The sequence below is a fragment of the Cetorhinus maximus genome, chromosome 5, assembly GCF_964194155.1.
Source record: "Cetorhinus maximus chromosome 5, sCetMax3.hap1.1, whole genome shotgun sequence".
NCBI lineage: Eukaryota > Metazoa > Chordata > Chondrichthyes > Lamniformes > Cetorhinidae > Cetorhinus > Cetorhinus maximus.
In genome coordinates, this window is record NC_135883.1 from 62,597,597 (window position 1) to 62,611,993 (window position 14,397).

The following is a 14,397-nucleotide window of genomic DNA, read 5'->3' on the forward strand; positions in this document are numbered from 1 at the left end:
AAAATAGAGTACGAGAGTAAGCTTGCGGGGAACATAAAATCTGACTGCAAAAGTTTCTATAGATATGCGAAGAGAAAAAGATTGGTGAAGACAAATGTAGGTCCCTTACAGTCAGAAACAGGGGAATTTATAATGGGGAATAAAGAAATGGCTGACCAACTAAATAAATACTTTGGTTCTGTCTTCACAAAGGATTACACAAATAACATACGTGAAATGCTGGGAAACACAGGGTTTAGTGAGAAGGAGGAACTGAAAGAAATCAGTATTAGTAGGGAAATGGTGTTGGGGAAATTGATGGGATTGAAGGCCAATAAATCCCTGGGGCCTGATAATCTACATCCCTGAGTACTTAAGGAAGTGGCCCTAGAAATAGTGGATGCATTGGTGGTCATCTTCCGAGATTCTATAGACTTTGGAACAGTTCCAACAGATTGGAGGGTAGCTAATGTAACCCCATTATTTAAAAAGGGAGGTAGAGAGAAAGCAGGGAATTATAGACCAGTCAGCCTGACGTCGGTAGTGGGGACAATTCTAGGGTCCATTATAATAGATTTAATAGCTAAGCACATGGAAAACAGTGGCAGAATCAGACAGAGTCAGCATGGATTTACGAAAGGGAAATCATGCTTGACAAATCTACTGGACTTTTTCGAGGATGTAACGAGTAGAGTTGATGAGGGGGAGCCAGAGGATATGGTTTATTTGGACTTTCAGAAGGCTTTCGACAAAGTCCCACATAAGAGATTAGCGTGTAAAATTAAAGCGCATGGGATTGGGGGTAGTGTATTGAGATGGATAGAAAACTGGTTGGCAGACAGGAAACAAAGAGTAGGAATAAACGGGTCTTTTCTGAATGGCAGGCAGTGACTAGTGGGATACCGCAGCGATCAGTTCTGGGACCACAGCTATTCACAATATATATTAATGATTTAGATGAAGGACCTAAATGTAATATCTCTAAATTTGCAGATGACACAAAGCTGGGTGGGGCGGTAAGCTGTGAGGAGGATGCAGAGATGCTTCAGTGTGATCTGGACAAGCTGAGTGAATGGGCAAATGCATGGCAGATGCAGTATAATGTGGATAAATGTGAGGCTATCCATTTTGGTAGCAAAAACAGGAAGGCAGATTATTATCTGAATGGCTATAAATTGAGACAGGGGAATGTGCAACGAGACCTGGGTGTCCTTGTACACCAGTCGCTGAAGGTAAGCATGCAGGTGCAGCAGGCGGTAAAGAAGACAAATAGTATGTTGGCCTTCATAGCCAGAGGATTCGAGTACAGGAGCCGGGATGTCTTGCTGCAATTGTACAGGGCCTTGGTGAGACCACACCTGGAATATTGTGTGCAGTTTTGGTCTCCTTATCTGAAGAAGGATGTTCTTGCTATAGAGGGAGTGCAGCGAAGGTTTACCAGACTAATTCCTGGGATGGCAGGACTGACTATAAGGTGAGCTTGAGTCGGTTAGGATTATATTCGCTGGAGTTCAGAAGAATGAGGGGGGATCTCATAGAAACATATAAAATTCTAACAGGACCAGACAGGGTAGATGCAGGAAGGATGTTCCCGATGGTGGGGGAATCCAGAACCAGGGGTCACAGTCTGAGGATACGGGGTACACCATTTAGTACTGAGGTGAGAAATTTCTTCACCCAGAGAATGGTGAGCCTGTGGAATTCGTTACCACAGAAAGTAGTTGAGGCCAAAACATTGTATGTTTTCAAGAAGGAGTTAGATATAGCTCTTGGGGCAAAAGGGATCAAAGGATACGGGGAGAAAGCATATGATGAGCGATGATCATAATGAATGGCGGAGCAGGCTCGAAGAGCCAAATGGCCTATTCCTGCTCCTATTTGCTATGTTTCTATGAAGAAGTATTGTCATTTGATCTAACACTCAGAGCCACCAGCGCAGATACTGGCATTGTGGAATTTTACAGGGTAGAACGGGTGGTCAGTTAGCTCAGTTTGGTTGGATGGCCAGCGCGCGGATCAGATTAATGTCAACAGCAAGGGGTTTGATCCCCATTCCAGTTGATGTAGACTCAGAGCCTGGGCCATGGCACTTTGCCATGGTTTGGTGAATTCTGAGCAAGGACCTGCCGTCAGGCAGGGAACTCAAGAAGGAGAAAGGGATAGTATAGTGTTGGGATCAGCATGTGGTGAGTCACTGGGCATGAATGGCCTGCAGTCAGGCTGAGGGAAAACATTGTTCATGTTCCAGCTCACAGGAGAATGAGGTCATATACAAGTTTGGCTGCAGAGGAGTCAGCTGGGAAACTCGATAGGGCAACTTGGAGAGACTGGCCAATTCTAAACAGCAGCCTGTGAATCCTGACATCGTGCAGTATCTGAATACTGAGGTCATGTCTTCCAGTTAGTCATTTTTGCTTTCATGGAATGGCAAAGTGCTGCAATGGAAGCTTAGGCAGCTGCCATGGTGGTTTTGGGCTAAATGGTTATAGAATGTCCCCCAAACACACCAATCTGTCCTCCAGCAATCACTGGCTTAGCTGAACAGAATGCCTAAGGTAGTGATATCTCTCTCTGGATGGCAACATTACTGCTCCCCCCCCTGCCACTGCATCATTAGCCTTGCACATTCCTGCCAGCCAGACAGTCCAGACTGCTGAAACCCATACTGAGTTGGTGCAGTCTGAGGCAGGGCAATAATGTCCCACAGCATGACAGGGGCATCGTAGGAGAGCATCAGAACTTTCCCTTTCAGATGGTCAACAACCACCAATTTCACCTGCTGTTGTTACTGGGGTTGTCACTTCGGAGAAACACTAGGTTACACAAGATCACTTATGAATAGACATTAAGGGCTGAATTTTCACCATGGCAACAGGGAACAAGACACGCTTCAGAAACTTACCTCCAGTGGGAAACTGATTAAAGTTCAGACCTTCACGGGGGTGGGCGCTTAATTGATATGGATGTGGGTTTCCTGGACACTTAGAGGCAGTCAAGATGGGAATGGGAACAGATCAGATGAATTGGGGAACACACTTAGACTCCCAACAGCAGCTATCACTGAGGCTGCTGCTTGTCGAAGGGAGAGATCTGCAGTTTGTGCCATTCCATTGCATTAGGGAGAAGTGAGGTGTCACATGGGAGACAGAGGCCTGGAACTAAGGGCAGGGCAGCCCCTTGCTTCATCGATGCCAACCTACATCTGTGAGGGAGAAGAGGGAGGTCTGCTTCCCAAAGGAGGAGGCTACCTCATTATACAGCAGGGGCACTTCTCTGTTCAGCATCATCTCCCTCCGCCTCCTCTTCCTCCTCCTCTCTTTACTCCTGCTCCTCCCCCAGTGAGCTGTCTCATACCAGGGCCTTAACCATCCTCAAGTTCCATACCTCTCTGTGGCACCATGTAATGGAGAGAGCAGAAGACCACTGCAATGATCAAGATCCTTGGAGGAGGGTATTGCAGGGCACCACTCAACCAGACCAGGCACTGGAATTGCATCTTCAGGAGTCCAATGGCCTGCTTTATGGTTGTTCTACTGAGCATTTGGCATTGGTTGTAACGCCACTGTACCTCTGTCTGAGGAGTGAGTAGAGGAGTGGGTAGTCATGGCTTTAAGGGATTTCACTGGTCTCCTAGGATCCATCCACGCATCTTGGGGGTTGGAGTGAAGATCAGAGGCAGTGTGAACTGGTGGAGGATGAAGGAGTCATGGCAACTGACGGGCATGCACACTCATGGAGGAATCTCCTGTTCTCACAGACTAGTTGGACATTGAGGGATTAGAAACCCTTCCTGTTAATGGATCCCACTGGCCAGTTGCTTGGTGTCTTGATGGCTACATGGGTGCAATTGATGATGCTCTGAACCGAGAGGAATCCAGTGATGAAGATGAAACCCAATGGCCTCTGTCCCTGAAAGGCCATGTCTGCCCTTAAATGAATGTACTGTCCAGTTTTGGCAAAAACAACATCAGTGACCAGTGAGATGCAATGTTGTGCAATAGTTCTTGAGATCCAATGAGGTCCACAGCTGAATCCTTGGAAGAAACCGGAAGTGAAGAAGTTCAAGGCCACAGTGACTTTGACAGCTATAGGCAAGGCGTGGTAACCAATCCTGTGAAGTGCAAGGGCTTCAGCAATGATGGCATAGATGCCTGTGACCATCTGCCTGGTGAGTGATAAGGCAGAATCATATCAGATTTGCACTAAGTGCGGTAGATGGCGGGAAAAAAGACATTTTACCCACTGGCTGCAATGGCGACTTTTCATGCAGTAACTCCCAATCCTGCCTTAATAATTATGCAGCCACAGGAAACATGCCATCTCACTGGTGAGTAGCCTCTAAATTGCTCGCCACGCCATTACCTCGCCCTTCCTCACTCCAGGTGCCATAACTAAACTGCAGCTGCCCACACAGTTTTCAATGCTTGCAGTCCAGGACTGCTCCAGTGCAGACATGGCCCTGAAAGCCAAGTAGAGTTCAGTGACCCATCACTGGAACGCCTTTTGGAGATCTTATGTGATGTCCTCTACCCCCGCTCTGGCCACAGGAGGTCCAGCAATCTCAGCATTCTGGTTTGGGAGGCAGTGGCAGTGGTGATCAGTGTCAACGCCGCACAGAAGAGGTTGACCATCCAGTGCAGAAAGAGGATGAATGATCTCATCCATGCCGCCAGGGAAGGTCAACCATCTCTTCACTGTAAACTCTCACATTCACAAGGCCATCACACATTCACTGGCATCTCACTCATTGCCAGCTCAAGGATACATCACAACCCATTCTTACACACACCCTCACATCTCCATCTGGCCTCATCTCCTCTGGAGACTGCTTCCTCAGCCCTCACCACCTTGAAGCCACCTGCACAGATCAACATGTGCCCCAACATTTACCCTGGGATGCCCCCCCTTTCCCAGAACAGCTCTTCCCTTGCCTGAGGCCAATTCTCCCCCTGCCCCAAGCAAGACCTAGCCCTGCAGCCGTTGAAAATCACCTCTGCTTTATGACTGGTCTGGTAGGTAGAGACATGCCCATGAGCCCCCCTAAAAGTGATGTGGTTCTGTTTGTGAATCCTGGCGCTGATAACCGCAAGTGCTGACCGAAGCAAGGTCAGCAAACAATCCTGAAAGTCCCTAGTTAAGTGCAGATCGCCAGGTACGTTACTTGTGTATATTTGTGAAACACGTCAGTGTGTAATTATGCCGAAGTGCCCAGATGATCCAGCGTGGTGGGGGGGTTAATTCCAGTAAGCTGGGCTTATAATGATATGCAGATATATTACAGTGAAGTCCCTGATGTCTGACGGTGGGAAACGCGGCCCGCCATTGATAGGCGGAGCGGATGATTGCAAACTGGTTTTGTAACGTTGTGAAACCAATTTTTGGACAATTTTTGTCCTTCCCGCCATGTTGTCCTCTCACACTTGCCATGATGCTCGATGCCAACAGGTACAGAAAATTCTGCCCATAGTCTCCTGCAGCACTGGGTCTTAGTCATCGCTATAGGTAGCTTCAACTTTGGTGGTCGATCCTGTGGTGAGATTTGGCCTCCGTTGCCTTCCTGCCCCTCTTGCCTCCCCCATGCCTTCCTGATGCTCTTTAAGAGAATGAAGTTGCCCCTCATCGTCATTGGGCCAAAAATCTGACAGTCATGCCCCTATTGCCAGCTGGAGCCTTCCTTCTGGGCAGGTGACCAATTGTCACTGGCAGCTTGCTACCCTGCTGTTCTGCCCCACTCAAAGTCCAGGTGCTGAGTGCTCACTTTCCCTGCCACCTGTGCAGTGCCAACTGCCCAGTCCCCTTTGCTCTTATGGGGCTGGCATGATGCCCTGGAGCAACCATGACTGGATATCCAGTCTGTGCCCTCCAGTCTTCAGCTGTACAGTTTCTGACGCTGTAGGTAAGGTGTCTGGCACTTTACAAAACAGAACTTCAGTCCCTGACAAGCTCTAAGACAAGCGCTGGGATTGGTGCCGTGACATTGACATACTGCCTGTGCTTGTATTCTTGGGGCCCTCAGCCCACCTCTGTTCCCAATGCCTGGGGGGCCCATTCATTCAGCCCTAAGCATCAGCACCAGGATGAATTGTTTAATATTTTTAAGCAATGTTGGTTCTGTCATGTTTCCGTTGCTTTTGATGTATATAAATAGTGATTATGGCAATTGGGTAGTGGTGGAATAGCTTCTCTTTTTGTATGGAGATCTTCATGGGGAAAGGTTAAAAGATTGAATGTGGATGATGGACTGCCTAATGCATTCCAAGTATTGGAAGGTAAAGCATGTGAAAACAATGGTCCAGAGTCTGATGGTGAAGGATGTCTCTCAAAAGCTTTTTTCAATTAGATGGTGGTGAGCATCCCTTTCAGGTACAACCCATCTACCTGGAAGCCTCTAGTGTTCTCCCTGGTTCCCCTCATGTCTCATTCTAAATGTTTCATGGCAGCTCCCTGGATAGCAGGCATTCACCTGCATGATGTGCTATTGGTGGGCGCACATGAACTGCACATTGAGGGAATGGGGTCATTGTGGTTAGGAAACACGGGAGTTAAAATTCCACAGCATCTTATTTTTCCATCAGGTTTCCCTCCTGGAAGTCAGCCGGATTGACAGGTTTGGCCCCCTGTCTGGTGGAAAATAATCTGTAGGAGTCCTCAGGCCATGAGGAGGCAGGGAGTCTGCAGCTGTGGTAGTGATAACATAGGGGGATGTTGTGAATCTTGGGGAAGGGGTTTAATCCTGGGATTGGTATGATCATGGGGAAAGGGGCTGTGCAATCAACAATCCTGGGGTAGGCTGGGGGAGGGGAGGTGGGGCGGGTTGATGATTCTGGAGGGTGGGATCCAATCTTTGTCTGTGGGAAGCAGTTTAGCTTGGTGGGCCAGGCTGAAGACCAAAGCCATTGTCTTTGCGCTGTCCCCCCACCCCCCTCACAAACTCCTTTTCCTGGCCACCAACTCCATCCCTTTTCCTGCTCGCTGCCTGAGGCTGAATCAAACCACTTAAAACCTTGACATCTGACACAAGCTCCTGACCATAAACCTGCTCCATCACCAAGACCACCTACTTCCACCTCCATATCATTTAGCAGAGCCTATATCCATATATCTTTGAAGGTAGAAGGCTGTTAAAAAAAAGTAATTGGAATCTTGATTTTTATATATATGGAGGAATAGAATACAAAACATGGACATTATGGACCTTTATAAAGCACTGGTTAGGCTTGGGCTGGAGTATTGTGTTCAATCCTGGGCATCATCCTGTAGCAAGGATGTCAGGGCCATGGAGAGGCTGCAGAGATGATTTTCTAGAATGGTACCTGGGTAAAGGATGTCAATTATGTGGAGAGACTGGATGAGCTGGAGTTATTCTCCTGAGAGCAGGGACGGTTAAAAAAAGAATGAATACAGCTGCTTAAAATCATAAATGGTTTTGGTAGAGTAAATAAGGAAATGCTGTTTCCAGTGGCAGAAAAGCTGGCAACCAGAGGGCATAGATTTAAGGTGGTTGGTAAAAGTATCACAGACAACATGATTATCATCCCCATCTTTTCACCAAGTGGGTTGTGATCTGGAATGCATGGCCTGAAAGGGTGATGAAAGCAAAGATATCTTAACATTCAAAAGAGAGTTGGATAAATACTTGAATGGAAAACATTTACAGGAATATGGGGAAAGAGTAGGGAGATGGGATTAACTGGATAGCTCTACCAAAGAGCCAGCACAGCCATGATGAATTGACTGGCCCCTTCTGTACTGTATCTCGTGATGATTCTATGATTAAACGATTGTCGGCCAGACACTGGCAGAACCTCACAAGACTTAATTTAACATGGGCACCTTGGGGTGCCATTATTGTCCATGTGATCTTGACAGGTTGGTGGTCAGATGTTTGTGACCTGCCAAGCCGCAATGACCGGGACCACCTTGTCGCTGCAGCTTTCTTCTTCCTCCACAGCCAGTGAGACGCACAGTCTTCCTTCCCCTGTTCTGCCATTGAGGACCTTTTGGACCGCACTTTGTTTGGCACGTCCCCTTGACCTTGCAACCATGGGTCGCCCTCCCAGGGACAAGGAGCTCCTGAATGGCATCGCCCAAGGGATTGTCAAAATGCACAAACCTCTCCGTGGAGAAGAATTCTGTGGTATGGCTAATAAAAATTTCAAGTGCTATTAAGATTTAAAAAATTCTTTCTTGGGATGTGAGTGTCACTGGCTATGCCAGCATTTATTGCTTATTCCTATTTGCCCTTGAGAAGGTGGTGGTGAGCTGCCTTCTTGAACCACTGCAGTCCGTGTGGTGTGGGTACACCCACGGTGCTGTTAGGAAGGGAATTCCAGGATTTTAACCCTGTGAAAGAATGGTGATATAGTTCCAAGTCAGGATGGTGTGTGTCTTGGTGGGGGGGATCTTGCAGGCAGTAGTGTTTACATACACCTGCTGCCCTTGTCCTTCAAGATGTAGAGGTTGCAGGTTTTGAAGGTGCTGTTGAAGGAGTCTTGGTGAATTACTGATGCTCTTTTATGATGGGATTTTCAAACTTCTTCCTAGGTCTCATTTAATTGAAGCATTCCTGTGAAGGAGCCCAGATGGCTGTATCATACAGGGACAAGTTAGGTGAACGCAAGGTGAAGTATTTAATGTACAGTATTGGGAAGAATGCCTCCTCAAATAATCTAGGTTTAAAGAAGACGAATGACTGTGGTGAAATCCATGACTCTTTTAAACTGAAACTGCCCTGAGGAGTTGAACTTGAATTTGGAAGAAATAGCAGACCCAGAACATTGATGGCTCTCTAAACCATCCAGAGTGTAATTCTTCCATTTTGCTGCTGAACATACACTGCAAATCAGGTAGTATATGGTCTCTGCATCTGTAAATTGAGGGCTAGACAGTTATACAGGGCAGCTTCGCAAATGGCCTGACTTGGCTTTGCTGAGAAATATTATCCAATGAAGGCATATTGAATAGATGAGATTCAGTAGTTCAGATTGCTGGATATCCATAAATAATATTGCAGCTTTTTCCCCACCCTTCCCACATGTACACACACAAACACAAATAATTCTTCTCTCTGTCCTTCTACATTATGGCTGCTGCAAATCATATTCCATCCTTACCTTTAGCTGGGATAGCATATGAATCACTATTGCACTTGCACAGTACTCCAGGTTCACTTTCTTTACAGCATTTATTATACATGAGACCATTAGAGCATAACATCCTATGACTTTGATTTAAGCGGTAACGAATAACCTCCCTCAATTTATTCCTCGGCTCGAGTGTTGAAAATGTTTATAGTGAATTATTTTAAGTTTAAACGTAACTGAAAATTTCCAGACAAGAAATAAATTAGATATCCAGTTTTGTTTGTGTAGCAAAGACATGTGAAATAATGCAGGTGGATTTATGATTTGTAATTATGTTTAAAGTTTTACACACTTTGTTCAATAAGAATCTTATTTCAGAAGTTCAATTCCAGGTACAGATTTAATTAATGGGGCTCTTTGTCATTTTCAAAACTGTTCAAGAAGACAAAGCAGATTTTCCAGAAAGGAGATTGAGACAGATGTCACATTCCTCTCATTTAATAAGAAAATGCGCACTGATTTCTTTGTTATTCTATATTAATTAGAGTGTAACAATGTGCTTTAGTAACCTGTCTTCCTTACAAAGAAGAATATAAATCACTTTTTTTAATGCTGTTTTGTTTCAGTATTCATTTTGCAGAGCTGTGAATTTCATTATTGATGCAGTTGTATGAAAATTGTATACCGAACATAACTCCTTCACTTTTGTCTCTGAGTTGCAAGGTTCTGGCTTCAAATTCCATTCCAGGGATTGTGTACACAAATCAAAGCTGATAGTTCAGTGCCGGACTGAGTGATGGTGGCACTGTCCAAGGTACTGCCTTTTGAATGCGACATTAAACCATTTGTTTGCTGGGGTGGATGTAAAACATTCCTTAGCACTATTAAGAAGAAAAGAAAGGGAATTAGCTCTGGCCAATATTTATCCCTCAAACCACATAACATCAGAAAAACTAGATTATCTGCTTATGGGAGTCTGCTGTGTGCATATTGACGGCAGCATTTCCTACGACACAACTTCAAAAAGTACTTCGTTGGCTGTAAAGCACTTTGAAACGTGTGGTGATTGTGGAAAGTGCTTTATAAATGCAAGCCTTTCTTTCTTTGCCAAGTTGTCACTCTTAAATGTGTCAAGGAATATTTTATAAAGAAAAATTTTTTCTTCTTAAAAAAACCTTTAAAACACTGCCCAATTGTGTTGGTACATGGCAGATTTTGTGTTTGGTAATATGAAAATGAGTGGAAAATGAAAGCAAAAAAACAGTTCTCAAAATGTGCAATTTTGCTGTAATCATCAGTCGCACTCAAAGTGGAAACTTAAAGCAGACAACATTGATGACCAGTAAATATAACTTAATAAAGCCCATTGAGTCCCAAGAAAAACAGTCATTGAATACAGATTGTGTATAAATATTCAGTGGTGCAGTGCAGAAGCTCTGAAACTTTTTGAATCTGAGGCCATGCTTTTGTGATATATAAATTCCACAGACCATCTGTAATGCAGCACAAGTACCTTTTCTACATAAAACTTAGTTATATAATTAAATGAAGAACTGGCAAAGGCACAATGGACCAATTGGCCTTGTTCTATGCTCTATGATTCGATGAGGATGATCCATCGCTTTTGTGCAACCTGGGTACAAAGTGGCATCACCTTTCAAACAGTTCACCAGGAATAAGGACTCTCTCTCCCAATTCATAGCTTCAATCTTCTGGTCAATGTGCACGGGTGGAGGGGAGAGGGTGGGGGGGGCGGGGTGCACCCCGCTGGCCAATGCTTCGTTCCGATCTTCAGTTCGGCAGGCACGCACCGGAGTCGGCTGTGAACCTGCTGAACTGTCAAAGGCCTATTAAGGCCATTTAAATAGTAATTGAAACAATTAGCAGGGCTGCCTGTCCAACCTTAAGGTTGGCGGGCAGGCGAAGAGCCCAGGTGGCCTTCACATTTTTCATGGAACCTCATCCACGGGCGGGATGAGGTTTCATGAAGGTTTTTAAACTTTAATAAACATTTTTAATAAAATTCATAGACAGTGTCACATGAAGGGACATGTCCGAATAATTTTTAAAAATCTTTAATTCACTTTTTGATAATGACATTAAACTCCCTGAGTGGGAGATGCCTCAAGGAGATTTCTGCGCTCTTTCACATGCGTGAAAGAGCGCAGGCCCCAACTCAGCCTCCTCTCCCCGCCCGCGCCCGCGCCCGCTCCCGTTCAGTCCCCCACCTGACGGGGAGAAAATTCTCCCCCATGTAACAATGAATCCATTTCTAAAAAAACAGGTAAATGATTTTAATACAAATGTAAATAACCCCCACCCCTTCTCACCAGATAGCTCAATAAAATGGAAATATATGACCCAAAAACAACACCAGGATATTGACATTATTTATCAATAGTCCTGGAACATGCCCCATGCCAGGGATAAAATTCCCAGCAACGTTTAATCTAAACAGCCAGCTTAATTTTAGATCAGAGTTTAGTTCCAAATAATATGTAAATGATGCAAGGACTTGATGAATTCTGGCACATTCATGTCAGAATGTTGGCATTTGGAAGGATTAATCGATTAACAGCAGAGTGATTTAACATTTATATGGTTTCAAATCACTAAAATTCACAAGTTTTACTTACAAATTAGTGTTAAAAGCCAAGGTTTGTGTTAATCCGATTGGCATAGTTCTTTGTAAACCTAACTGCATCATTATATTATGTTTTACTAATTGCAACTCTAAAATGACTGCTAACTACCATATGACATTCAAATCTTCTTTCTCAATCAGATAAAGATTTAAATCTCCACACTTTGGGGTAGTGTCACAATGATACATTGGGATTCCACTTCTTGCATCTGAAAGCTTGCTCAAACACCAAACTAGTTAAACCGAACATCTCAACATTCAATCTTAAAATTTGTGAATTAAATGAGGCAATGCAAAAGTAGGATTGACCATTTGAAGAGATGTTTTGCAGCTGTAAAACAGAAAATGATAGTTTAATGTTTTCAGTCTGTCATTTACCTAACCAGGAATCAATTTTCATAATGTCAAGAAATGTGATGCTATTATTTCAGATGAAATGTATTTTTTACATCAGCTGCATCTCCGGAGGGAGATCAAAGAGATCACACTCCAATTCTGTTCCCACAAAATCAATACCCCTGACATTACAATCCTACTTAAAGCCAGTCAGCTCACAACCGCACTACATAGGCTGACTGGTAAATCATTTCATAGGCATTAGGCTAGTGTGTAGAATTAAAATGAAATGTGTTGCAAAAGCACACACACAAAAAGAATCATTATAGCGCAGATAAGATGCTCAGTGCTTCCCTTTGCTTTGCTCTGACACATTCAGGAATTAATCATTTTATTTAATAAGTGACATTCACTGCTCGTCAAAGTCTGTCTCACACTGTCATGGGATGCTGAAGGACTAAGGTGTGGCTGGACCAGCAACATTGTATCCTTTAACCATGTGGGCAGCAAACTACCTCTACACAAATGGACCTCTCTGACTCTTCCATGTGCACTTACTAAAATCTGTCTGAGAATCTTGATGATGATAGGAAGCTTGTCAATCCTTTAAATCTCCCATCTATGGTATTAGGGGTGAATTCTAACTGTGGGATATGCTAATCAGATGCTGTGTACATCATCACAGGAATTGACACCACATCACATGGTTTTCTTCCTCTCATGCAGCCTCGTGTAAGATGCAGCCGGCACAGTAAGATCTTTCCCAATAAAGCACCGGAGTGTCTGCAGGCTCAATAAGTATTCCGTATTAGCCAAACAATACCAAGAAACGGTTCTAGGAAACAGTGATAACCTCCAGTCACCATTGAATCGAAATAAATAGGAAATCAATATAAGTTGCTTTAGTAATAAGCTGAAAATTTGCTGTACCCCTTGAAATATTATTGTGGATCCTTACAGGGCTATGGATCCCCAGTTGAGTATCCCAATACAATGTATTGATTTGGTTGGGGTCATTTAAATGTCATGTACTTTTGGTTCTGTGTTGCATAGATTCTCTTCATTGAATGAATAACTAATTCCACCTGAAATGCTGTGCAATCTGTTCACTTCAATCCATCTGGAGTAGTAATCAATGACAACAAGGAATACCTTGCCTTTAAAATCAAATAAATCTACTCCTAGGTTCTCAAACGGCCTTGATGGGAAAGTGAAAGGTGATAGTTGTTCTCTTTACTTTTGGCTGTTCATTGCACATGTAAAGCAATTCAAAATTAGCCACCAGACTGATCACTGGGCTCTTGCTTGACATTTTTTTATCCCTAAATGTTCTTGATATTTTCCAAAAAATTCAAGTTGAAGTGATCTCATAATGACTTTTCCATCATTAAAAACTAGGAGATCATCAATGATTGTCAGATGCCTTCTCTGTTCAAAGTACTGCCGTATAATACTGGGTTGTTAGGAGTATAATCTGGCCATCCTTCCAGATAGTATTCCTTTATCTTGACATATTCGTCATTTTGCTGTTGTGCTTGTTTTACCTCCTACAGCCTCTTTGCAGCAGCTGGTACGTGTTTAGTAATGAGTGATGTATACACTTCCACCTCCTCAATGAAATTCAAATCCTCTATTTTGGTTCTTTCAACTGGTATTCTTGATAGTGCATCTGCTGTCATATGGTACTTCCCTTGGACATACTCAGTCACTGAATCATAGCTTATCAGTCTCAGTCTGAAGTGTTGAATTCTAGGCGGCATCTTCACAATCTCCTTCATGTTCAGAAGAGTGACTAATAGCTTATGGTCAGTTTTAATTTTAAACCGCAATCCCATCACTTGGTCTGAGAACTTCTCTTACGCCAATGTTGCTGCCAATGCTTCCTTCTCAATTGTAGCATATCTTTTTTCTGTGTCTGTGAGTAATCTTGACGTGTAATAAACTGGTCTACATTTACTGTCTCTTTGTACTTGGACCTGCACCCAGATCTGTAGACAATCCATTTGCTGCTTCTATGGTTGGCAGTTCAGAATGGAAGTGTACTGAATTTTCAGGAGAAATTAGAAGATTTTAGATTTTCTCAAAAGCATTTTGCCAGTCCACATTCCAGCACCACTGTTGACATTGTCTCAGCGGCTCATTGTTTTCTGCCAAATTTGGTAGGAACTTGCCTACCTGGTTGACCATTCCTAAGAATCTCGGTAGCTTTGTAATGTTCCTGGGATGTGAAGACTCTCGAATCACCTTTGTTTTCTGTGGGCCAGCTGTTATTCCTGATGCTTGCGTGATGTGCCCTAAATATTTAATCATTGGTTTTGCAAATTCACATTTCTCATTCAGTGTCAAACCTGCATC